This window comes from Megalobrama amblycephala, linkage group LG14 (genome assembly GCF_018812025.1).
Source record: "Megalobrama amblycephala isolate DHTTF-2021 linkage group LG14, ASM1881202v1, whole genome shotgun sequence".
Taxonomy (NCBI): domain Eukaryota; kingdom Metazoa; phylum Chordata; class Actinopteri; order Cypriniformes; family Xenocyprididae; genus Megalobrama; species Megalobrama amblycephala.
In genome coordinates this window covers 16,192,153-16,217,738 of record NC_063057.1, presented here as the reverse complement: position 1 = coordinate 16,217,738, position 25,586 = coordinate 16,192,153, and the positions used below count along the sequence as shown (strand labels likewise).

Here is a 25,586-nt window from a genome sequence, read left to right as displayed (position 1 = left end):
GGCACCTTTTGGTTATTTAACTCAACGTGCGACAAGTTTGTGCGTAAAGCTGCTGTGGAGCTCCCTGCTTCGATTCAGAAAAAAAACAAGGACACGTCCCATGCGGAGGGGGGAAAAAGCCAAGATACTGACATACGGTTTGTCCAATCAGACAACTATTAAGAAAAACACACCACTTACTGCAGCCACTGAGATTGGCTTTGCGCGCGCCGAGGTTGGAGTAAGAGTGTGTTTTGTACAGACTGTTCTACTCGTAAAGCACAACCCAGAATAAGAGCCATTGGTCAGACTGATATTTCTGCTGATGTTTGCGAAAGGGAAGGGAGAGGTGAGTTTGGCCCGAGGGTTAAATCGCATGGCTCTTTCTAAAGCCCCGTCCTTCTTCTGCTCAAAAATCACGGCTGCATATAAGATGACGAAACGCACATGCACGAATAACACACAGCGGTCGCAGTTTACACGAGCGCACGCGAAATTATTTTACAACAACAACTTCTGCTTAATAGCTTCGTTATGACCTATTATGTTTAACACGACGACGTGCGATATACATAAAGGGGGCTAGCTGTGTCGGGCTTGCTGTCAAACCTATTATACATTTAAACCGTGAAAAAGTTAGGTTATATAACAAAATAATGACAGTAGAAATGTAAAGGGTAACAGAAAAATTTCAAACCATTATTTTGGCCTACAAATCAGGCCTATAATTCAAATAAGTAATACAAATGACAAAAATAATAAACTTACATTTATAACATAAATCGTGACAAATAAAAAACACATTGTCCTAACATCTATAAAACACTCTTTACCTGTTAAACTTTTTCTTTTTTAAAATCTATGTTAACTGACTCTGGTCTGGATGTAGTGTAGTTTAATTGTGTTCACTTGTTTATCAAACATCTTTAGCAATTTCTGGCATGTCAGGATAGAGAAAAAATAATGCTAATTTAAGAATAATCAGTTTTTAAGTAGGTGTTTGAAATCAAAGTGTAAAAAGAGAATTAATGCTAAAGAAAAAAACATTTGTTTAAATGGACTTTGGACTAAAAAATAAAAACTTAGTTATGTATAAAAGATATATGTAAAGATATCCACAGTTTTTACACACTTCACTGAATGTTTTTTTACATGATCTGGAAAATCTTTAAATGTTTGAAATTACTTTTATAGACAAATGTAAATTCCTGCATATATTTTTTATTACCTTTATTATTTATTACTATTTTTTTGTATGTGTTGGAGCAGACAGTGATGGAAAAGTGTCCAGCATATGTACATGAGAACTACCAGGATACACCTCAATGAAATTGGTGAGAGAATAAATAGAGTGTGCCGAGCTTTTTTGGTCACAACGTTATTCCCATTCTTCTAATTGTGTTATTTCATTACATTATTATTAAAATGATAAAAAGTGATGTTAGTAATACTACTACTACTACTACTACTAATAATAATAAAGTCTCAAATTTTACAATAATAGCTTTTTGATTAAATATTTAGTACGGTGGAAATCTTTTAATACACATATAGCTTCTTAAATCAGACAGGCTTGTGGTCAAACCAGTAAGAAAACCACTGTTACTGAATTTGTTACGCAGCACTTCCCTTGATCAGATGAATCAATACAGTAAAAACCTTTTCCTGAGAGGATCTAAGTGCTCCTCTGGTCAAAGAGTGATGAAGCAACGAACAACTTTTTAAACTGGCCGCCTGCCATGGCATGAGCCTTGGTAAACACTAATAGCAGGCTGATGAAATCAGTAATTATAATACAAAAACAGCGGAGGGTTTCGTATCTGCAGTTGTAAACCACAGATGACAACGCCCTTGCATGGCCTATGCAGTAATTAAAGATACTAGTTTGGTTTTTAATATGAAATTATAGTTAACCTCTTTGAAATCAAAGGATTAATTTCCTCTATTACATGTCTTGTATGTGGAAGAAAAAGGGATTTTTTCCTTACCTCATTTGCATTTGAGATGTCAGCCATTACACTTGTGTGATACATCTTGACTGCAAAAAGTAAATTAAAATATCTTAGACATAAAAATTAAATGTGTGTGTGTGTGTGTGTGTGTATGCATGTATATATATATATATATATATATATATATATATGTATATATATATATATATATATATATATATATAATGTATGTATGCATGTATGCACAGTCAAAGTGTCTGAATCATTTTTGGTTCCAGATTTTTATCAATTTTACTGGTAGTCCACTGTATGAAGAATTTTTGGGTATAATATGTCACAGTTTACTTTATTTTGCTATCCTCACTTACATAAATGAACCATAGTGTCCACTAGTAAAAAAATAATAAAAATGTCTGAATAATTTTTGGTTTGACTGTATTTTTACTTGTTATTGCCGTATATATATATATATATATATATATATATATATATATATATAACACACATACACACACTCAGGGCCCCAAAAAGTATTTGTTTGGACAAAGTGATGAAGCAATATACAGTTTTCCAATACTTTTCCAATTATTTTGAACCAAATGGTCTCAAGGTAATTTATCATGGATGTATGAAGTGTTTCCCACAGGTGTTTTAGTGGTGTAGTTCATCATATTAACATCTGAACATGTTTCACAACTTTTGACAACCAGAAAGTGTCCAAGACTTTTTGTCTTCATTTTGAACAATATATCAATTGCTTCATAGTTTAAAAAATCTAACAAACTACATTTGGTTTAAAAAGTGTGTTTGTGCTATATTGGATAAATATATTTGAAATTATTTCTGAAGTGTCAAATACGTTTTGAGTATAATAAATATTTATTACTATAATAATTCAAAGTTTTAAGGTACAGATCAACTCTAGGCAGGCATACAGCTGGCAGAGATGGTCAACAAGTCAACTTCTGACCTTGAGTTGTGCATCTCCCTGCACCTCATAAAGGGGAGGATGATATCACAGCACAAAACAAATGAGTGCCAGAGATGACCTCACGTGCTGTAGGATACGGGAGATTGTGTGGTGCTTCGTTTTTGTCTTCCGCCATTTACTTCCACTTGCTGCGTTTGTGAGTAATTACAGAGTCCCGATCTCTGAGATCAGCTCTTAGTGCAAAGTTGTAATCACAAATCTCAATGCGTGCAACAATAAGGCGCAGAACAGCCAAACTTCCCCTAGCCCTGTCAAACTAACACCACATTTCCAGGACAAAATTAGCTGAAGGCTAATTTAACAACCTTGCAGATAATGAGAGGAGAAGGATCGTAAAATCAGAAAATGTTTACAGCTGGCCCTATTAATAGATATTTTGCACAGCTCCGCACATGACCTCATATTTGGCCTTCCCATTGGGAATGAAACCTTTGTGAATCTCAATCTTATTTTGGAAATGCAACGTACCATCTGTTTTGCATTGTTATTAATTTGAGGGAGTTTTATGAGCCTCAGTGTGTTTTTTTGTTTCTCGGCCTCTCTTTGCCCAGCAGTCATGTGTTTTGGCTGTCCTCTGCTCAACTAAAAACCTGTGTCGGCCAGGCAGAGAAACAACCTCTGGCGGATAGTCGGTCTTAGTTGGCCCAAAATGTGTCCAAAAGAAGGATGTAAACAGTCACCTTTGCCAGCGGGTTTTTTTTTTTTTTTTTTTTGTGTTCTGGCTCTCAAAGCTCAACATCGTGCTGTGAACTTCGCATGCATGTGTGCTTTTGGTTTGCTCTCGGTGTTGTACTCGTGGGGTCAACCAAATTTTTTTCCCTCCCTTGTGCATTCACTCTTTTTATCTGTACCGATCAACAGGCTTTAATTTCTTTTATCTCATCCCATATTTTTAAAGGCAAAAGTGGGTGTAAGAGAGAGAAAAATGATTAGCTCTGATTCCTAAAGAGGTCATGAGTGCGCTTTGTTTGCTTATAATATATAAACACACACTACATTTATATTATATATATATATATATATACACACACACACACACAGTATCTCACAAAAGTGAGTACACCCCTCACATTTCAGCAACCATTTTATTATATGTTCTCAAGGGACAATACTATAGAAATGAAAAATTTTATATATTTTAGAGTAGACAATGTGCAGCTTGTATAGCAGTACGGATTTACTGTCCAGCCATTATTGTCTTTATATCTGGCAACAAAAGTGAGCACAGTTCATGTCAAAACTGTGTCCAAAGTGTTAATATTTTGTGTGAGCACCATTGTTATTTAGCACTGCCTTAATCCTCCTGGGCATGGAATTCACCAGAGCTGCACAGGTTGTTGCTGGGATCCTCTTCCACTTCTCCATAATGACATCACAGAGCTGCTGGATGTTAGACACATGGACACCTTCCGCTTGAGGATGCCCCACAGGTGCTCAACAGGGTTCAGGTCTGGAGACGTTCTTGGCCACTCCATCACCTTCAGCTTCCTCAGCAAGGCAGTTGTCATCTTAGCGGTGTGTTTGGGGACATTATCATGTCGTTCGGCCCAGTTTCTGAAGGGAGGGCGTCATGTTCTGCTTCAGAATGTCACAGTACATGTTGGAATCCATGTTTCCCCTCAATGAAGCAGAGCTCCCCAGTACCAGCAGCAATCATGCAGTCCCATACTATGATGCTACCACCACGCTTGACTGTAGTCAAGACACAATTTTCTCAGTACTCCTCACCAGGGCGTCACCACACATGCTGAACACCGTCTGAGCCAAACAAGTTTATCTTAGTCTCATCAGACCACAGGACACAGTTCCAGTAATTCATGCTCTTGGACAGGTTGTCTTCAGCAAACTGTTTGTGGGCTTTCTTGTGAGCCAGCTTCAGAAGAGGCTTCCTTCTGGGACAACGGCCATGCAAACCGACTTGTTGCAGTGTGGGGAGTATGGTCTGAGCACTGACAAGCTGACCTTCCGCTTCTGCAACCTCTAAAGCAATGCTGGCAGCACTCATGCATCTATTTTTTGAAGACAGCTTCTGCACCTGACACACAGCACAAGGTCTCAACTTCTTTGATTCAACTTCTTTGGCCTGTTCCGAGTGGAACCCGTCTTGGAAAACCTCTCTCTATGACCCTGGCCACTGTGCTGTAACTCAGTTTCATGGTGTTATTGATCTTCTTTTCTTATAGTCTAGGCCATCTTTGTGTAGAGCAACAATTCTAATTCTCAAATCCTCAGAGAGTTCTTTGCCATGAGGTGCCATGTTGAATCAGTATGAGAGAATTGTACTCAAAGCACCAAATTTTAACTGCTCTAATACAAGATCCACACATTTGTATGGTTCTGTCAAGCAGACAAAAACATGAACATGATGAATAGGACATATAGCTTTGCATGGTTAAACAAAATACAACGGTTATCACTTAGGGTGTACTCACTTTTGTTGCCAGCTATTTTGACAATAATGGCTGTATGTTGAGTTATTTAGAGGACAGTTGAGTTATTTAGAGGACAGTAAATATATATATATATATATATATATATATATATATATATATATATATATATATATATATATATATATATATATATATATATATATATATATATATATATATATATATATAAGTGTGTGTGTGTGTGTGTGGGGGGGGGGGGTTATAATAATACTATAATATTTAAGGTTACAATTAACAAAAGAGCCCAAACTATTAACTCAGTTGCTATTTATTTTAAGATAATCAACATAAAATTGCAGATTTTGCATTAAATCTAATTACAAAATTATTACTCCAATTCCTTTTTCGAAATATAATCATTTACACAGTTACTGTCATAACTTTTCATGACAAATTTATTTAAGAATATATTTTATAATTAAAGGTGCACTGTGTACATTTTAGGATGATCTATTGACAGAAATGCAATATAACATACATAACTATGTTTTCAGTGGTGTATAAAGACCTTACATAATGAACCGTTATGTTTTTATTAGAATGAGCCATTTCTATCTACATACACCGCGGGTCCCCTTACATGTTGTCACCATTTTGCGCCGGCATGTTTCTACAGCAGCCCTAAACGGACAAACTGCTCTACGGATCACGTTTCGTCATTATGTTGTTTTTCTTCTTATTTGTTGGTGTTTTTAGAGGCAGCTTGCATCGTCACTACATTGAATATGCACAAAGTAGTAATAGTGATAGTAGTAGTAGTACTAGCGGTCGTCTGGTTGATTAGAAGCGGAGACCGTTCTTTGTTAGAAGTAAGAAGAAACCTCATTGCTTGACTGGCTACTCTCTGCAGTCTCAGACGATGACATCTTTGTCCTGTGTCAGGCACCGTAGCTTCTCTATGTGATTCGAAAGGGAGGGGTGAGCGCCGTTGGTTGCAATTCGCAACCTCACTGCTAGATGCCGCTAAAATTTACACACTGCACCTTTCAGACATTACTAACAGGTAAAGTAAATATAATGAATATATAAGCTAATATAGTGCACATATTGAGTGAAATGCTCCCCTCTAGAATTCATTTCTCTAGTAAACTAACATGCTGTGGACACTAAATGACTTGCCTGAAGTAAATGTAATGCTACGTGAGATAGTATTCTCAAGCTGTTTTATTGATGTGTTTCCGCGGTTGAAACACTGGTTGAGAGATTACATGCATATCTAGATCATCTGTTCTTCTGCACTTTTTCCTACTGTGGCAGTTAGCAAACAGTACCGTGACGTCCGTACTGTACGGTTCGAGGCGAATACATGTACTGTTACAGCCCTAATATGCATATGTATGCTTTTGTAAAAAGCTGTATTGACCATATTTATTAAATTCACCACAAATCCCGCAGTTTGTTGAGAAGCGGTGCTGTCTTGGGTCAGGGTCATTTTCAGTGCAACAGTGCAGCCAATTAAAGCTATACACAGTTTTGTTCTCCCAGTACAAAATAATGCAAGTACATCCTAAAAGAGTCACCAGAATTAATGCCAATCCTGAAACTATCAGCATGAGGTGTGACTACCCATAATAGTACAAAGTGACTTTGCACTTAATAACAAACGACCTCTGGTCAGATAGCAGAGGACAGCTGACAACAATGTAAATAACTAGCTAATTATCCTAATTTAAACCTGTGTCTATGGTTTCACACAGTTTGACTTCACTTTCCAGTTAGTGTTACTGCAGCATGTCAGACACGGTTCTAGCGGTGTGGCTGGAGGAAATCTCAGAGGTCAAAGACCATTCAAGGGTCAAGCTGTCTCTCTCTTGTAGGAATTAACAGACACTCTCTGAGGTGACAAACTGCTACTGCTTACAGAGGGACAACTGGCTGAAGGTCAGAGTGTATCTGACCTGTTTGAATCACCAGAGGGTAAATGTTTTCTTTTCACTCAATAGAAAGGCTTCAAGAGAAGTTTATGGTGAAATCTTGGCTGCTGTAGACCTTTTACAATTTTACCAATTTTACATTAGTTTTTTGTTTGTTTATTTGGGTGTTTTTTGAGTTTTTTGCTAAATGCAACAAAGACAGCAAAAGGTAATTTTTATGCAGGTTTACTGAGGTGTCTCAAGAACAATTATGAAAGGAAAATATATTACACATGTACCTAATAAAGTTGAGCTTTGATTAACAGTGTATTGATTAATACACTTCAAACAAACAACTAAAAACCATACAGAACTAGATTTTCACACCTTAGGGCCCTCAAGCTGATTTTGTCTGTCAACAAGGCTAATATTTCTCATTGGATCTCCTCAATCCAGTTAGTGGTGGTAAAATCAGGAGAAAGCTCCTGGATGAGAGGCCAGGTCAGCTGATTTGTAACCATGCTAATATTTAACAAATATGGTGTTTGAGTGTGTCTAAATGACTGTCTAAATATCTGGCAAAATACATGGAAGATGTGTAGGGGTTAAATTAAGTAGAATTTGTATTTTACACCCACTGCTGCGGTTCTCAGATCTCTACACCTACACAAGAGGTCACAAACAAATGTAAGCACTTGATGACACACTCTTTTCAGCATAGTGCTTCATACTCTTGTGCGAAATCTAGTGTAGCCATCCTATGTCTTACACTGACACTCAAATTAAGTGTTGTGCTTAATTTAGAAGTGATTAGCAAAACCTTGGGTGTTTTTCTCTTTTATGCTATTTAAAATAATGCAAGTTTAGTAGCTCAAGATTCACATTCTAGTTTGAACTCCACATGTGCTAATTAAGTTAACACTTTACTGCAGCCTCCTACGCAGGGTGAAATGAAACGCTCAATGCCAGATCTGTAAAATGCCACATGTAGGAGTAAAGAGAGATGTAGAATAAAGATACTTAAAGAGTAGTTCACCCAAAAAAGAAAATCATGTACTCACCCTCATGTCGCTCCCGTGGGGGGGATCAAAAAATGAACAAAGGCACCACAAAACAATCATAAACAGACACAAAAAGTCGTTATTCACTGATAATCTTCACCACTGCTGCAGCTATCACATTTGCACATATTCAAATAAAGCACATCAAACATGTTGCTCCAAGTTCTCCAGACAAAGCTGTCGTATGACTTAGGAAGACTTAGAATATACCGAACAAGTCACATGAACTAATTTTTGATGGTGCATGACAGTCCCTAACAATGGCGGCTTGTGGATTTTAAGATAGAGAAGGCTCACTAATTGTAGCGGTCTGGGGATTTAAAAAAAAAAATATTAACTGCTTTAAAATGGCTTTCTTGGTTACTTTTAGACATAAAATGTAAAAAAATTTAAAAAACACACAGACACATATCCAGCAAGAAACAACGCTATCTCATGACCAATTCCTATGTATTTTACAAGGTAGATTTGTCTAAACCCCAGTGACGGGAAGGTTTAGATAATTGGTCATTCGTACGAATTCATACAAATTTGGCAACTCGTAAAATACGCACGATTTAGCAAAAAAACATGAATTGAGTGAGGTCCTACGAATTAGCCAGCTCGTAATATACATACGAATTGCCGCGAGATCAGGTTGGAAAGAAAATATAAATCACTCACCTAGCCTATCATTTAAAGAAAAAAATCCATCCTTCTGTCCTTTTAAATGTCCGTGTTAAAAAAAGCATGTTAGGCCTTTTAGTGAAGCTGATAGCTTTAGCTTATATCCAACTTAGGCTTGGGTCTTCCTTAATTTTTAATTTCTAATTGGTATCTTGGCAAATTTGTTGGCGATCAAATAATATTCAATATCTCTACTCGTCATAATTAAGGTGGTAGATTATCAGCGGGAGCAGTTCAAACTAATATCACATAATTTACATATTAGTGATAATTGGTTGATATACCAAGGGAGGCTAGCCTCCTCAGCAATGTATTATTTCTCAACACTCTTACCGCTGAAAGTGAAATACTCAATAGTGATTGGCTATTATTATTTTTTACCAAAAGAGGCAAAAGTCTCTGCCTATGGATTTACCTCCCCCTCCCCTTGTCTATCCTCTCAGACTAGCCTTAACTGTGCTCTCAACTTTTAGTTTGGTATTGATCGACATCCCAGAAGCCTCTCAATCTCAAAGGGCTGCCTTCAAATCTTGTTTGAAGATAACTGGTCTCTCTTAAGCATAGCGTCGGATCGGTGAAAGAGTAGGACTATTTGGCTTCAAAGCAGCATAAAAAGAACAACTTTGCCTTGGGTTATCTGATTACTCTGCTTGCTGCACAAACACACAGGAGTCTTTTAAAACGCAGACACATCACCCACCACAGAAGGCCTTCGCCTAAAGCAGCCGCAGACAAACTCTGCAAAGCCTGGCAAACACCTACATCTAACAGAAACCACAGATGTCTGTCTCACTGCTAAACCGCAGCTCAAACGTCATGCCCAACACTGTGTAGCGGCCCATGGCAGCCAGTGAGAATGATAATGAGTCTCTATGGATGTGCAAAACTACATATTTTCAAATTCAACTAGTCAGAGCAACTGAACAACTAGTGTATTATTTGGTCTCAAGGAAATTTTTTGTATAAATAGGCAGGTTACAGGTTCACTTGACCCCAATTGGAGACATGGTTCGAGATGTGTTTTTATAAATGGCACTATTATTAACTTGACACACAGTTTTACAGTAATGTTTGGATAGAAATGAATTATACATCATTGCTCATGGCATGAAATGCTCAAAAAAGCAGTCAAAGATGTCTGTTTGCATGTGTAGCTGTGGTGCTTTAAAAGGGATGAAAAGACGCAACTTCTCTGAGAGGGTTTTGTCTAACAGCACATTAAAGTACCAACAGTAAAAATATAGAAACTAAAAAAGTATATTTTTTTCTAATTGATTAGTCGATTATTGAACAACTACTCAACCACTGTTACTCATCCATATCATTATCATTTCTAATGTAAAATAAACTAATTAGATTGATGTAGGTATATCGAGACTTTAAAGGCACAATATGTAGATTAAAATATCCAAAAACCACTAGAACAATGTTATATATTTTGTTGACTTGTGTACTTACATGATCCCAAACATTTCCAACAATGTTAAATCTTGAGAAATCAGCAATTTTAACCAGGACATGGACCGTGTCGCTGCGTCACCTGTAAAGGACATTATATCCGCGCTAGGGCTGGGCGATATATATCGAAACCGCGAAATCGTCATCCGCGAAATCGGCATCACCTGCTTTCAAATGGAGCGCCATTTAATAGACAGAACCGTAGATCACTGACAAGCTACGCAATATCGCGTTCATATCGCAGATGAATCGCCTTCGATAATGTATACGATACTGCGTAGCTTGTCAGTGATCTACGGCTCTGTCTATTAAATGCCGCTCCATTTGAAAGCAGGTGATGGCGATTTAGCGGTAATCAGGGAACCGGCTTTACTGACTAAATGTGCGTGACAATCGCATGCAATATATATCGCCCAGCCCTAATCCGCGCTACTCTCGATTTCGATCTAGATAGTGAATGCACAGATTAACTTTATAACTTTCAACACACTCAAATGTATTTAATATGATTGTTTTAACCATGTTAAACAGCGCTGCATTACTGGAAGTGACTGACTGAAGCATAAGCATAATAAAAGCTTAGCTGGACTCGAGATTCGCCTTGTATCGCAGGTGTCTTTCATTAGCATTTGCTCCAGCGGCCTCGTTCCGCACCCATGGCTCTCGACCCGTCCTGCTTCATACCACCGTAACGTTAATAAATTTAGCTCATCCATGAACATGATTTCTGCCTGAGTCATATTCCTTTCCATCAGCCGTGTAGGTAAAGACAACAACTACCATGATTCCACGCTCATTTACGGTTTTTGTTTTGTATAGGCGACCTCTAGTGGCGAAAATTATATATTGTGCCTTTAAAACTGTAGTTAAGCACTGCTGAACAAGAAGGTTCCGCATATTTTGTAACAAGATCTTGAGGGACTAGGGTGTGAGACGCTTGTGTTTAAAAAAAAAAGGGCCATCAAGGGGAAAGAAACCACCACTATGAAGCATCCGACACGCTTAACATCTCTCTCTCAATCTAAAAACTGCTAAAATACCTGTGTAATTTGGAATGTCATTTCAACTTTGATGTGGAGAATGTTTAGAAGGCACTAATCACAGTGGTAGAAAAAGACGAGCTTTTGTACAGCACACGCACCCGGCATATTCGTGGGAAGACAGACATCATATCAAAGACTAGACCTGCTCTTCCCACAAAACTCATTTGATGGAGAGAGAGATCTACATACACCTAGCTATGTGTGTATTCAGGCATAGTGGAACCCACTCAAATACAGCCCAAACAAAATGACCTTTGACATTTTACAGCCTATATCATGATAATGATATATAACAACAGGCCTGCAGGCTTGGGCGTGGTGTGTTTAACTTTAAATGTCTTCAAGGCTTTCTAAATACATATTCACTCTTTAAATATTTGGATTTCCAGAAACCAAAACTGAACGTACCTAGACGATTGCACTTTGCCACTTTACCAAAAAAAAATCCAACAAGGAATATTATAAGGAATGAATCACACAAGCGATAAACCAACTTTAATAGCCCGAATTTTGCATGGTCAAGCACCACAAATCCAGTTCACACTCATTGACTTCTTGAAAGCACTTCTGATGTTTGAACACATTGATAAATTCATTTTTTGTTTTACACAGTGTAGAGGAATTTATCCTGTACAACATCCTGATTTCAAACATCAAATCACTCAAGTTAGAAGTTTTTTCTCACATTTCTTGACCCGAGTGGACGCAAGTCTCCAATGCGGAGTGCTGCCCTCTTTTGGAGGTGAAGGGGACTGTATTTCTGACAACATCTCTGGAATATCAGACCATACGAGAGGAGATCTGCAACCGTAGCGTGTGTCAGAATGACGAAGGCATTCCTCTCTGAAATCTACCTTATCTGCGGGCTGGGGCGATAACAGGTCGTAATTACGGTTCAGCCCAGGGTGGTGCAGCTAATGTCATTCATGGCTTGAGCACAGGATTCTCATAGCAAATAGAGGTGTTTTTTTTTCTCTGCGGCCTGGCTGAGTAAATAGATGAATGTCCCTGAATAGAGATCAGATATATGAAACCACAGTCTCTCTTTTCATTGCGTGGAAGAACATGGGGTTAGCTGCCAAAGGAACAAAAATACTACCAGCTTGTGGAATGTCTTGGCATTGGCGAATAGAGAAGCAAACTCATTATGAAAGAGAGAGAGAGGGAGAAAGAGAGAGAGAGAGGAAGTGGAAAAAATCCCCTCAGGATAAAACGCCAACAGCCTCAAATCAAACTCCGGTGCAAGAGAAACACTGAGAAAATATCTCATGGAAAGCGTGAAGTTCACCTAGCTACAAGTCAGCTGATTTGACATTTTAAATTTCTCCAATTCAACCCACTCCAATTTTTTCAATATAAATCGTTCCTCAAACTGTTTAGTTCTTGTTTCTTTCTGACTAAAATTAATGTTGACCTTAGAAAGCATTAAAGAAAACACACTGAGGCTTAATCGGATATGTCTAATCTCTGCCATCATGGTCATGAATGAAATATTATTGCAAAACCGAGACACTGTGCGATACTAATAATTACAAACGCCGCATAAAAATTCCTCCATCTTACGCAAACAACACAACAACAAGGCGGCGATCAATCAACTCGCCAGGATCTCCAAGCTGGACAAGCCTGGGCTTTGTTGCTTTTGTTTACGAACATGTTTGCACTTGTTCAGAGAGACTGTGGCGGAAAGGCTGGGTGATGGACGGCCAATTACCTTCAGCCTCTCATCCTGTCACAGTCTGAGGTGAACCACATGACCTTTGAAGAGGCTTGTCGCCCAGGGAGGCCATTGTTTCTTTTGGATGTTTCACACCAGAGAAAATTGCAAATGTTTTTTCCCCCCCTTCTAACAGCCCTTGAAGGGCTTCAAAGGGAGAAGTGCTGTCATATTTCCATACACTGGTCTACGTCAAGCTTTTACCAAATCTTTATACTTTTCTTACATCTTCATGACAACACAAAATTCCCTGCTTCTTCCCCGTTCTCATGCGGGAATACCAGAGAGTGAAAGTGCAACTAAAGTGCAACAGTGCAATAGTCCGCGTATACACTTCTGATAAATCACTCTTCTTCTAAGTGCTTAATTCCATCCTGTAAACACAAAGATTGGTTATTTACAGAACTGGCAACCACATTCTGAAACTGATTCACTTCTTAAAGATTTATATGAAATCAATGTAGTGTGGAGCAAGCAGGGCACTTCAACCTTATTGGTCACTGAAAGCATCAAAATTGTTAGTTTAATAAATGTGGACGCAATGTTAGCTTGCTTTATCATTTGACCAATGGCAAATAAATAATGGCCGTTATAGCTGGCATTATTTGTCGAGATTAACATTTTTCTCTTTCGTATTATCCATCACCTTCATAACTGCAACAGTGGAGGAAAAAAAGGGATTTGATTGAATGTGTATTTCTCCTCCAGATTTACTAGGTGCAGTTTTACGTCAGCAGATGCAATATGACAACTCATTTCCCTTTTAGTCTCATAGGGTTCACTTGAGGATCTAGAGTGGAAAAATACAGAATGCGTCCAAGAACGAAGAACCTCCTTTTTCAAAAATAAAAAACGATGGTAAAAATATTGCTGCAAGCTTGTGGTCGCTTACTATACTGAAGGGTGTTGCCCCGACACGGGGTGAAAAAAAGGTTGGCGATCCCTACAGGGTACATATAATTAAACTGTCTTTTACTACGTAGTAGTGCGATATGGCTTCAGGATCATACCTGCACAGTCAAATCTGCAATGCCTGAATGAATGCTATTTTACTCTCAACTCCTTATTCGGTCCAAACTGTATTTAAAGACGTTCTGCGAGCAGGAGGAGCTAAAAATGTCCCGTTTACCCTCTGAAAATAAAATCCAACAGAGCTTGAAATCCAAAAATACATCAGCTGAAAAGACTTCACAGGGAGGGCGCTAAGCAAACAAACAGAACTGGAGTAATGTAGATGGGGTGAAAGACAAGAGGGGAGTAAAGAGGCCTTGCTTACAAAGAAAAATAAATCACACAACATTTCAAAACACAACAGAAGAGGGCCTATTATTTGGCTGCTTTGATTTTACGGCCACAGTTTTCTCTGTGTCAGCAGGGATGCGGCACTTTGGTGACAAACACGCCTCAGAGCCGCCTGAACAAAACCATTAAAACCAAAACCTCGTCTCCTCTCGAAATCTGGACCGTGTTGTGTTGAACAGATGAATTTGCGATCCCCGTACAGCTGACTTTGCCTGCTCTTGGCTTTATCCTTGGCTTTTGGAGACCTAAATTAGAGACAGGCAGCAGACTCTGTGCTGAGGGTCCGGCCAAAGCCTGGGGCGATATGGGGGACAAGAATATTCCAAAAAAGCGTCAGATGAAAGGGCAGCGTTCCTGTTTATGGAGGGTCTCTTTCAGAAGGCTCAAGAGCTGCTTATAAACTCCCACTAATTCAATTAAGCGGCATTACAGCAGGCTGACTGGAGCCTCACGTGAAGAGAGACACAAGCAGAGAGGGAAAAACAATGAGTACAATGGCAGGGAGGGGGTGTTTTATGTTGCTCTCTTTCTCCCTTTCTATATCTAAAGACGATTTTCTAGTATCTAAACTCTAGAGGCTGAGACACGAATGAGGCTTCAAAGGATTAATTCACCCAAAAATAAACTTGGTAACACTTGTATAATGCATTATAAAAGTATTTTTAATGCATTCATTTTTCCTTGTAATGCACCTTATGGTCTCATGAATAATTGTAACCACAGTTATAATACATTATAATACTTATGTTATGCCTTTAGAAAGTATAATGCATTAAAACCCATGACAATCAACCAATTTCAGATGTGACAAGAAATCTGAAAATATTATAATGCATTATAACTTTGGTTACAATTATTTATGAAAAGATATAATATATTATAATGTACATTATGAATACCTTTATAAGGCTTTAAGTAAAGTGTTTCCTCAAATTCAATTCAACAACAACAAAAAAAGAGATGTTAAGCATGATGTTCATGCTGCTCTTTTTCATATTATGAAAGTAAATGGTGTCAAGCTCTAAAAATGACACCAAGCATCATAAAATTAACCACTCCATATAACCTATTCCAAATCTTCAGAAGCCAACTGATTACAAGTTCCCATTTCAAGAAAAACAACCCTTCTAATGCATTTGTGCAATTTTGAATATGCACATATTCATTGCTTTTGCTTACGAGACAATCGGGAACAAATGATGTTAGGCATCATTAATATGTAAACTGGCTTGACACATCCTGATATGCCATATGTGAATATACAAACGTGAATGAAATTGAACTTGATTGCTATGGCAGATGAGATTATCAGTAAACAAGTTGCATTTCTTTTCTTTTTTTTCCTCAAACAAGGCTATTGTATGAAGTCAAAAGACTTGAAATATAGTTCATATGTCATGTAACTACTTTTATGGTGGTTTTTATGTTCATTGAAAAGATCAGCATAAACATTGTTAAACTTCTTTTGTGTTCCATGGAAGAAAGTCAGTCATACAGTTTGGAACAACATGGGTGACCTTTAAAGTTATGAGGTTTAACCTTACAGTTTATGAATAGATGCAATATAAACGCTTTAAATACTGCATGATCTACTGTGTGTAAAAACTGTATTCTGTTGAACAAATTCTTTTTACAGTGACATTTTAAAAGCATCATTATGCTTAGGTCTATAAAAACTTGCATCGATTTTTTTTTTAGTTCACGTTTTCTAGCCATCTCATTACCATACAGCTTTTCACGACCCTTGATGCGTTAGGTGCACCTTGTGATTATCACACGAATGGTACATTTCACACTAAAAACGGAAGAAGAGTTGCTGCGTGAGAACAGTGTGTAGGTGTTCCCAGAGATGTTTGGTGCAGCGTGTCACTGTCACTGAACCAGTTATTTACTGTAGGTACACAGCCTCAGGTAGTACTTTTAATTCCAGCATTCCTTCCTCTTTAAGCCTTCATCACGCTTCAGAACAAATCTTTGGCTTTTACTTATTCAAATTTTTTGGCTGTAGGACATGCCCCCTAAAACCACTATTTGCTGTATTTTTAGCATAAGGGCCCCTATTATGCTCATTTACAGGTTCATAATTTTGTTTATGAGGTCTACTAGAACCCATTTTGCATCATTTAATGTTAAAAAAAACCTCATTTTAAAATGACTAAATTTACATTGTTGCAGCACGTTTTCACCCTCTGTCTGAACGCTGTTTTAGTTTCGCCTTCCGAAAAACACAGTCTGCTCTGATTGGTCAGACGGCCCTAGTCTGATAATGACAATCGAGAAGAACAAGCTGATCAATGTGAACCACCTTCGAAAGCACGACTTGTGCAGGAAGTATTCATTCTTTATTTTATACCTCTCCTACATTCCAGATGTAATGTTATAGCTGTCATTTATTGTATAACATCTGACCTGCATTGAACTGCATGGTTCAGAAAACAGTCGTTAGAAAAATGGTGAGAACACAACACAAAAAGTTGTGGTTGTGCTGCTCAGAAACAGTGTTAAAAAGTTCATCCGCCTTAGAAAGGCATAAAAAAAAAATTTGCGGTGGAAAAAAAAGCATCTCATGGACATGGTGACAACACTACTAATGCAACTCAACCAGGCCTCACCCCTTTTTATGTGTAGGCCTTGGGCAGGAATTATTTAGATTAGGAATATTGTGACGTGTATATGTTCCCAGAAAAAATCTCAAGACTACAATGGAGGCATTTCAAGAAGTCTAGAAACAGTGCTTACTGATATAGAGAATAACCCTTTGGAGTGGACTTTGTGCTTTGTAAGCTTTTCATGCTCAAACAGAAACACTAAAAAAAAGTAGAAAATGTAAAATAAAAAAAATAAAAAAAGCATAACAGGTCATCTTTAAATACTGTAAAAGTTGTGATGCACACAGACCTGACTTGACACAAGAAGCCTATTGCATTAGCCAACTTCAAACAATCACAAATGTTGCCTACTGTGTTGGGTCTCGCTACTTTTTAGCAGTTCATGCCATGAGCTCTGTGTTACACTGTTAAATTGACAGCACTATCACTGTAAAATACCTAATCACATCTAATGTGCTTGTACTGATATGGTATCTATTAAGTCAGACTAGTAATACTGTAAATTAGTATTAGTACTTCATTTCTTTTTAGCACACTTATTATGAAGAATACAAGCTTTAAAAAAAGACTCTCTGGAGAGATCCTTTGCAAACATGAGTGCTTGCTCAGATCCATTATACGTGACAGAGATTAGATCTCATAATATCTAGCAAATAACACTTATTATGCTGACATGTGGTAACTGGAACAGAAACTGGGCAAAGGACCAGAATCTTTCCTGTAGTAGATGCATTCCTTACAGAGTACCCATAAAATCCTTATCATTCGCCTAGCACATTAATGGCATATAGATGTGTAAAACACTGGCTTCGTGCCCGTTCACTGACAGTTTGTGCAAGTGATAAAACCTGAATTAGCCCATACTCACGCACACAACACACACTCTAAAAAATGCTGGGTTAAAAACAACCCAAGTTGGGTTGAAAATGGACAAACCCAGCGATTGGGTTGTTTTAACCCAGCAGGAATACTTCCTGCAGTTTTACTTAACTCAACTATTGTTTAAAAATTACAGTATTGCTTACTTAAAATTAACCCAAAATATCTTGAAAATTAACATTTATTAATATGTTTAATAAATGAACATTTTAATTTCATTTTAGATTCATTTTAAGTCAGCCATATAGTCATTTTCAAACAATAGTTGGGTTAAATAAAACTACCCAGCAGGTTGGGCAAACATTTAACCCAACAGTTGGGTTAAAACAACCCAATCGCTGGGTTTGTCCATTTTCAACCCAACTTGGGTTGTTTTTAACCCAGCATTTTTTAGAGTGCACATGGGGTTCGGCAGAGAGCGTCAGCATAGCTTCTAAATTCAAATAACTAAATATTATTATTATTGTTATTATATGTTATTAAGAACCTACAGGCCAATAGGAGTGGGAATCTTTTATTTAGTTTCATTTTGAATTCAGGGAGTCACGCTGATTCCAAAATGATTTTCAATTTTTTAGCTACAGCTCCGGGCTCTGTGGATTTCATTGTGTAAATGAATTACCACATCGGACCTTAAACTATTGCTGTCAATCAGCACATCTTGTTTTTGGTGGATCTGCATGAGAACTTTTGAGTGTCTAATACATTGTGATTCCTTTGTAAATACCTTTTGATTCCCTTTAAATACATGATGCAGAACGTGGGTTGAATGTTGTCTTTAAGATGTCGTAAAATAAAGCCTATTGAGCCCGTCCTTGGCTGGTAAACGCTTTTGAAGGCTCTTGGGTTTGTTTTCACATTGTATGAGCACCATTTCATAGTTCATATGTCACTGCAGATGTGCATGTTGCACTCTACATAACACTTATCTACAAGAGTAATGTGTCTTGCAAATGCTTTCATTCAATAGAAATAATATATAATTAACATTGATTATTCAAATGTGTATTATTATAAGAATTGTCCTCACGCCTACAGCCCAAAGAAGAAAAAAAAACGTCTTTGGTATCATATTTAAATATGGGGTTAGCACCCATTAACAGAAAAGCAGCTGATTCTAGTTTACAACGGACATTAAATATTTGCTGGCTGTTATCATGACACTCTTCCGTCTGGGCCAAGGTTGCAGACAGAGAGGAGACTCTAAATGATTTTATGATTATACTTGGAGCACACACCTGCATTAAACCTGGCAAATAACAGACAGTAAAGCTTAGGAGTCATGCAATGCTGACTGGAGGAGTCTGACTTTTCCCTAAACTAGGGAAGTGCATTAGCAGATACAGGCTTGCTCTGCGTGCAAGCAGACCACAGGAGACCAGAGGCCCAGATAAGATTACTGCTCTTGTGAGCGGTGTGGTGCAAATGGGGGTAAATCTCTGAGCAGAGCCAAATTTTGTGCGGTAAGTACTCGGGCTTTATCTGCTGTTTCACCATTTAAACATATATAAGCTCTGTTCCAAAATCTAGTGAGCTGCCTCGCTGCCTCGCTGCCTACATAGGCAGCATTTAGGAATGCTCTATACAGGCAAAAACTTCACTAACCACACAAACAATGTTCTAATTCACAATTGATTTCAACAGTGTGCAACAGTCCCCGCCAACTTTTCAATGGCCTTGGTTCTGGAAATATTTTTTCCCTTAATAGTTTCCCATAGTGATTTTAAAATAGTCTTGTTTAAAGGGGTCATATAATGCCACTTTTACAAGATGTAAAATAAGTCTCTGATGAGTGTGTATGTGAAGTTTTAGCTCAAAATACCCTACAGATCATTTTTAATAGCATGTTAAATTTGTCACTTTTTGAGGGTGAGCAAAAACACTCAGTTTTTGTGTGTGTGTCCCTTTAAATGCAAATGAGCTGCTCCCAAGAAGAGGGCTGAGTTTCAAGAGCTCGTGTTAGCAGCGCTGATTACCTTAGACTCAATATGTCAGAAACTGTTCAGCCTTTTATGTTCAAACCAGAGATGAACAATGAGGGAGAGACTCAAGAAGAAGTGACACCATTTAGAACGCAACAAGACGTTTCTGAATGGTTAGTTGATTGATTTATGTAGCTGATGTGGAGATAACTATCTTAAAGTCATTGATTAGCATATTCTGTCATGATAATCTATAAATCGCTCATGTGGGAACTGTTGTAAGATGCCCACAGAGTCAGAGAATATATGCTGCATGAAGATAGAACAGGTATAGTTTAGTTTAATTACGGTTATAATTTGTCATGTTGTCATCTTGCTTTTATGACATGCTATTGCATTTGTGTTATGTACTGTATTGCAATAACATGGCCTCACCCCTTTCTTGCGTGTTCTTGGGGTCAGGGTTTATGTAAATTTTAGGGTTAGTGATTTCACTAACCCAGGAAGAAGCTCGTTGTAGTCCCTACCAGCTGTTTCTTATAGTCCTTAAACAGAGAATTATTTAAAAAAAACATCTCGCTTTGCTTTGAACTTTGAGCGTTGTAACTTTGCTAATGTTGTTTAAGCTCATTAAGCAACATTACACACTAACTAAAGTTATAAAAGTGAAATCGTAATGAACCACCCCTTTAAGAGTTATAAGCCATGAACTAAACCAACCAGGTATGAGGCGAATCACAACAATGCAAACTTTGATTTGATAAAATATAGTATAATATTAATATTTTATGTTTATTGCAAAAATAAGAATATTACGCAAACAAATATTTAAGTACAAACCCGATTCCAAAAAAGTTGGGACACTGTACAAATTGTGAATAAAAAAGGAATGCAATCATTTACAAATCTCATAAACTTATATTTTATTCACAATAGAATATAGATAACATATCAAATGTTGAAAGTGAGACATTTTGAAATGTCATGCCAAATATTGGCTCATTTTGGATTTCATGAGAGCTACACATTCCAAAAAAGTTGGGACAGGTAGCAATAAGAGGCCGGAAAAGTTAAACGTACATATAAGGAACAGCTGGAGGACCAATTTGCAACTTATTAGGTCAATTGGCAACATGATTGGGTATAAAAAGAGCCTCTCAGAGTGGCAGTGTCTCTCAGAAGTCAAGATGGGCAGAGGATCACCAATTCCCCCAATGCTGCGGCGAAAAATAGTGGAGCAATATCAGAAAGGAGTTTCTTAGAGAAAAATTGCAAAGAGTTTGAAGTTATCATCATCTACAGTGCATAATATCATCCAAAGATTCAGAGAATCTGGAACAATCTCTGTGCGTAAGGGTCAAGGCCCGAAAACCATACTGGATGCCCGTGATCTTCGGGCCCTTAGACGGCACTGCATCACACACAGGAATGCTACTGTAATGGAAATCACAACATGGGCTCAGGAATACTTCCAGAAAACATTGTCGGTGAACACAATCCACCGTGCCATTCGCCGTTGCCGGCTAAAACTCTATAGGTCAAAAAAGAAGCCATATGATCATGATCCTAAACATGATCCAGAAGCGCAGGCGTTTTCTCTGGGCCAAGGCTCATTTAAAATGGACTGTGGCAAAGTGGAAAACTGTTCTGTGGTCAGACAAATCAAAATTTGAAGTTCTTTTTGGAAAACTGGGACGTCATGTCATCCGGACTGAAGAGGACAAGGACAACCCATGTTGTTATCAGCACTCAGTTCAGAAGCCTGCATCTCTGATGGTATGGGGTTGCATGAATGCGTGCGGCATGGGCAGCTTACACATCTGGAAAGGCACCATCAATGCTGAAAGGTATATCCAAGTTCAAGAACAACATATGCTCCCATCCAGACGTCGTCTCTTTCATGGAAGACCTTGCATTTTCCAACATAACAATGCCAGACCACATACTGCATCAATTACAACATCATGGCTGCGTAGAAGAAGGATCCGGCTAAAAAAAAATGAAATGGCCAGCCTGCAGTCCAGATCTTTCACCCATAGAAAACATTTGCCGCATCATAAAGAGGAAGATGCGACAAAGAAGACCTAAGACAGTTGAGCAACTAGAAGCCTGTATTAGATAAGAATGGGACAACATTCCTATTCCTGAACTTGAGCAACTTGTCTCCTCAGTCCCCAGACTTTTGCAGACTGTTATAAAAATAAGAGGGGATGCCACACAGTGGTAAACATGGCCTTGTCCCAACTTTTTTGAGATGTGTTGATGCCATGAGATTTAAATCAACTTATTTTTCCCTTAAAAAGATACATTTTCTCAGTTTAAACATTTGATATATCATCTATGTTGTATTCTGAATAAAATATTGAAATTTGAAACTTCCACATCATTGCATTCTGTTTTTATTCACAATTTGTACAGTGTCCCAACTTTTTTGGAATCGGGTTTGTAGTTTGAGAGCATAGGAAAACTGACTCCATGTCATTGGCAGTGCTTCATGGCCTCGCGGGATAGTAAAATGTCCATCGAATGTGCACTTTCGCAGAGTTTTTTGAATATTATGTATATACTTCTCTACAAGGAATTCTGCAGTTGAACTTGATTATTTTGAAAAAGTTGAAATAATGTGTGCTGATGGCTTCAACAAAAGCATATACAATCAATTAACAGCCTTGTATCTCTCAGTAGGTCTGTCTTTAAAGGTTTATAAGTTCTCGTTAAAAATCAATTTCCGTATGGAGAAAATGAATGGGATTTTTACTTGCAGAACCCAATTGTTGCACTCTATATGTTGCTAAGGTAATGGCATTACACTAAAATGCAGAAATATATATTGCACACACACGCAAATACTGGGTAAAATAGAATATTGTGGATTGCACTGCATTCTGGAATGAACATTTTGTTTTTATTCTTTTCAATGTTGTATTAAGAAAAAGCATATTTACTCCTATCCTTGGATTTATTTTTTCACTATTGCAATGCATTATTGGACTGACTGTTTTAGCCAATGTGCCTCGGCCACAAACTATGATTTGCTGCTTCCCATTTCTATTCTGAAGGAGGTGGCATGAGAGGACATGAGAGTCTTTTTTTTAAAAGTTAATAGACTAAAAGCTACAAAACTCAAATTCCAATTGGGGTCTGGGGACTTTGCCAGGTAATATTAACAACATTCTGGTAGAACATCAGATGAGAGTTGATATTTCCATCTGACCTAGAACCAGTAGTGTCTTTTATTATTGTGGCTTAAAAAAAAAAAAAAAAACGATCTAAACACAGAGACAGTCCTAGATTATTTTTTTATGGTGAGTCATTAATGTTCCAGCCCTCAAACCAAAGAGCAGTCTTATGAAGTGGGTGTTGAACATCAGTTCACATTTGACTCAAATGGGAAAGTGAGAACATCCCATAATGATCGGAGATTAAGTGACAGTTCCGATTCTGAGGATAATTGACCTCATAGAAGACCTTTATGGGTGTCCATCTTCTCAAGGGTGCCATTAATGGAGGTTGGAGAAAAGAGTGGCTGGAACTTTCCACAACAACAAAAAAGATGAAAGAAGGGGAATGGTTAAATTGGTTACTATATTTGTTGACTGGTCATCAATATGTCATGGCAACCACTCCAGATTTGAAATTCAGACAAGAGGACCCGTTCATCCTGTTACTTAAAACATAAAAGATGGAAAAACGCCCAAAAACATCAGATATGCTGCTTTTAGTCATCATTTACTCACGCTCATGTTGAACCAAACCCATACGACTGACTTTCTTTCGTGGAACACAAAAGGAGAAACACTGAAGCTTTCAAATGTCAAAAAGGACACGGAGAAAAAAAAAAAAAAAAAAAAAAATCAATCAGTGTATTCCTTCTGATTTATTAGCCCAAGAGTGTGACACCATCCTGTTCGTTGTGGTTGTTCCAAAGAAATTTTACATGCTCAAGGTCTAGTGAGACCGCAGCTTATAACATTATATTACAGGTCATCTGAAGAAGTATGATAGTTTAGACCAGGGGTCTCCAAAACTCAGTCCTGGAGGGCCACTGTCCTGCAGAGTTTAGCCCAAACTTGCCTCGACACACCTGCCTGGAAGTTTCTAGTATGCCTAGTTAGACCTTGATTAGCTGGTTCAGGTGTGTTTAATTGGGGTTGGAGCTAAACTCTGCACAGGTACAGTGGAGTTCAGGATCGAGTTTGGAGACCCCTGGTTTAGGTCATTTACTATTAATCTTGACATCTGCCCAGCCTTTTCTTGGTGTGTTCTTGAGTTCACGAGGGCTGCCATTAATGAACTGAAGATGGTTTGTGTAGTTTATAAAATCTGTCTAAATAATTTGTTCACAAGTCAGAACAAATCTCGAATTCAACTCACTCACTACATTTACATTGCATGTTTACATTGTACTTAGGAAAATGGTTTATTCCAGGGTTTATTTTTGCAAAAAGCAGCATTCTCAAACATCATGCAAAAGTGAACACTGCTGTCCTTATGCAGTTTATGGGATTAATAGAAAGCAGTTTAGCACTTCTGGATTTCTCCCAGAGGGCGAGTCTTATGTGGTCAAGTGGCTTTCCTACAGTTTTCTGAAAAGTGTTTATGTATATCTAAAGTAACAGAAAAGCATTGAAAAAGCCCCTTACTGGTGTGATGTATGTATATGCAGGTTAGGAATATGCCAATAACACAATGCATTGAGAAACAAACATCCTTTCTTGAATCGCTTGAACAGCGTTCGCAAAGTTGTTTGCTGGTGTGTAAAAGAATCAGTTCACAAAATGTTCTGAATGATTTTTTTTTTCTCATGGAGCATGTAATCAGTTTAAAAGTCCAATCCGAATGAAAACTTTCCTCATTCGGAATAAAAATGCCCAAACCGAATGAAATCGTAATCGGTTTGAGAGGGGTGGGATAAACCTTTCTATAAACCAAACAAAATAAAAATTCGGCCATGTAAATGCGTTAAACTGATTACTTTGCGTCTACGTCATTACGTCAAGAGGTCGGGCTAGTCAGAATGCACAATCAAACTGAAGTAAAACTGAAACAACACATTTCACATTTATTACATACACTGAAGGAACTTAGTGTATCATTACTACGGACTTTCGTCCACACACTTCTGCTTTTCGGAGGAGGGAGGGGTAGTATTGAGATGCCCCTTAGAAATGCACAGCCACCAAAAAGGTCAGCCTCCTGCGCCCGTCTTTTCCTCAGACCTTCCAGCAGTAATATGCAACAAATTCACACTGTTGCTTGATTAAGATCAACACTTTACATAAAAATAGTGCACATAAGAAATAATGGAGCTCCATGTTGACAGGAATACACGGTGGCAAACAGGACATAAGCTAATGTGCACGTGGCACAAAGTCATTCAGATAGAAAGTGCCAGCACACAAACACCATATCAGATTAGATAACGTCTCATGTTAACAGTCCACCGAATCTTTCAGTCGGAATGATTTTAATTGGAATGACAAAAAAAGTGTACATGTGGCTACTGACTCTGATGATCTGGTTAACTGTCCAAAGAAAGGTCAGATTATCAGTAAATAACTAACAATTTTCAGATAAATGTGTTTGTTTTTAATGTGTTAGTCATATAAAGTTTCAGAGGCTTGGTCAAAAGCCACATGGACCCTTTTTATGACTTTTATTGGTGCTTTTGAGTCATCCATGACTCCATTCACTGTAACTG

General features: G+C 37.9%; 1 long non-coding RNA gene across 3 annotated transcripts in view; it reads right to left on the bottom strand.

The window, feature by feature from the left end:
* LOC125244708 overlaps positions 1 to 25,586 on the bottom strand; it is a 92,203-nt gene that overhangs the window by 14,760 nt on the left and 51,857 nt on the right. For 2 of the 3 annotated variants that reach the window (XR_007179363.1, XR_007179362.1), the window contains one exon: positions 1,922 to 2,017. The exons of the other annotated variant lie outside the window; for it this stretch is intronic. This is a non-coding gene — a long non-coding RNA (uncharacterized LOC125244708). Of the gene's footprint in view, positions 1 to 1,921; positions 2,018 to 25,586 lie in introns of those variants that run through there. 3 annotated transcript variants of the gene reach the window in all.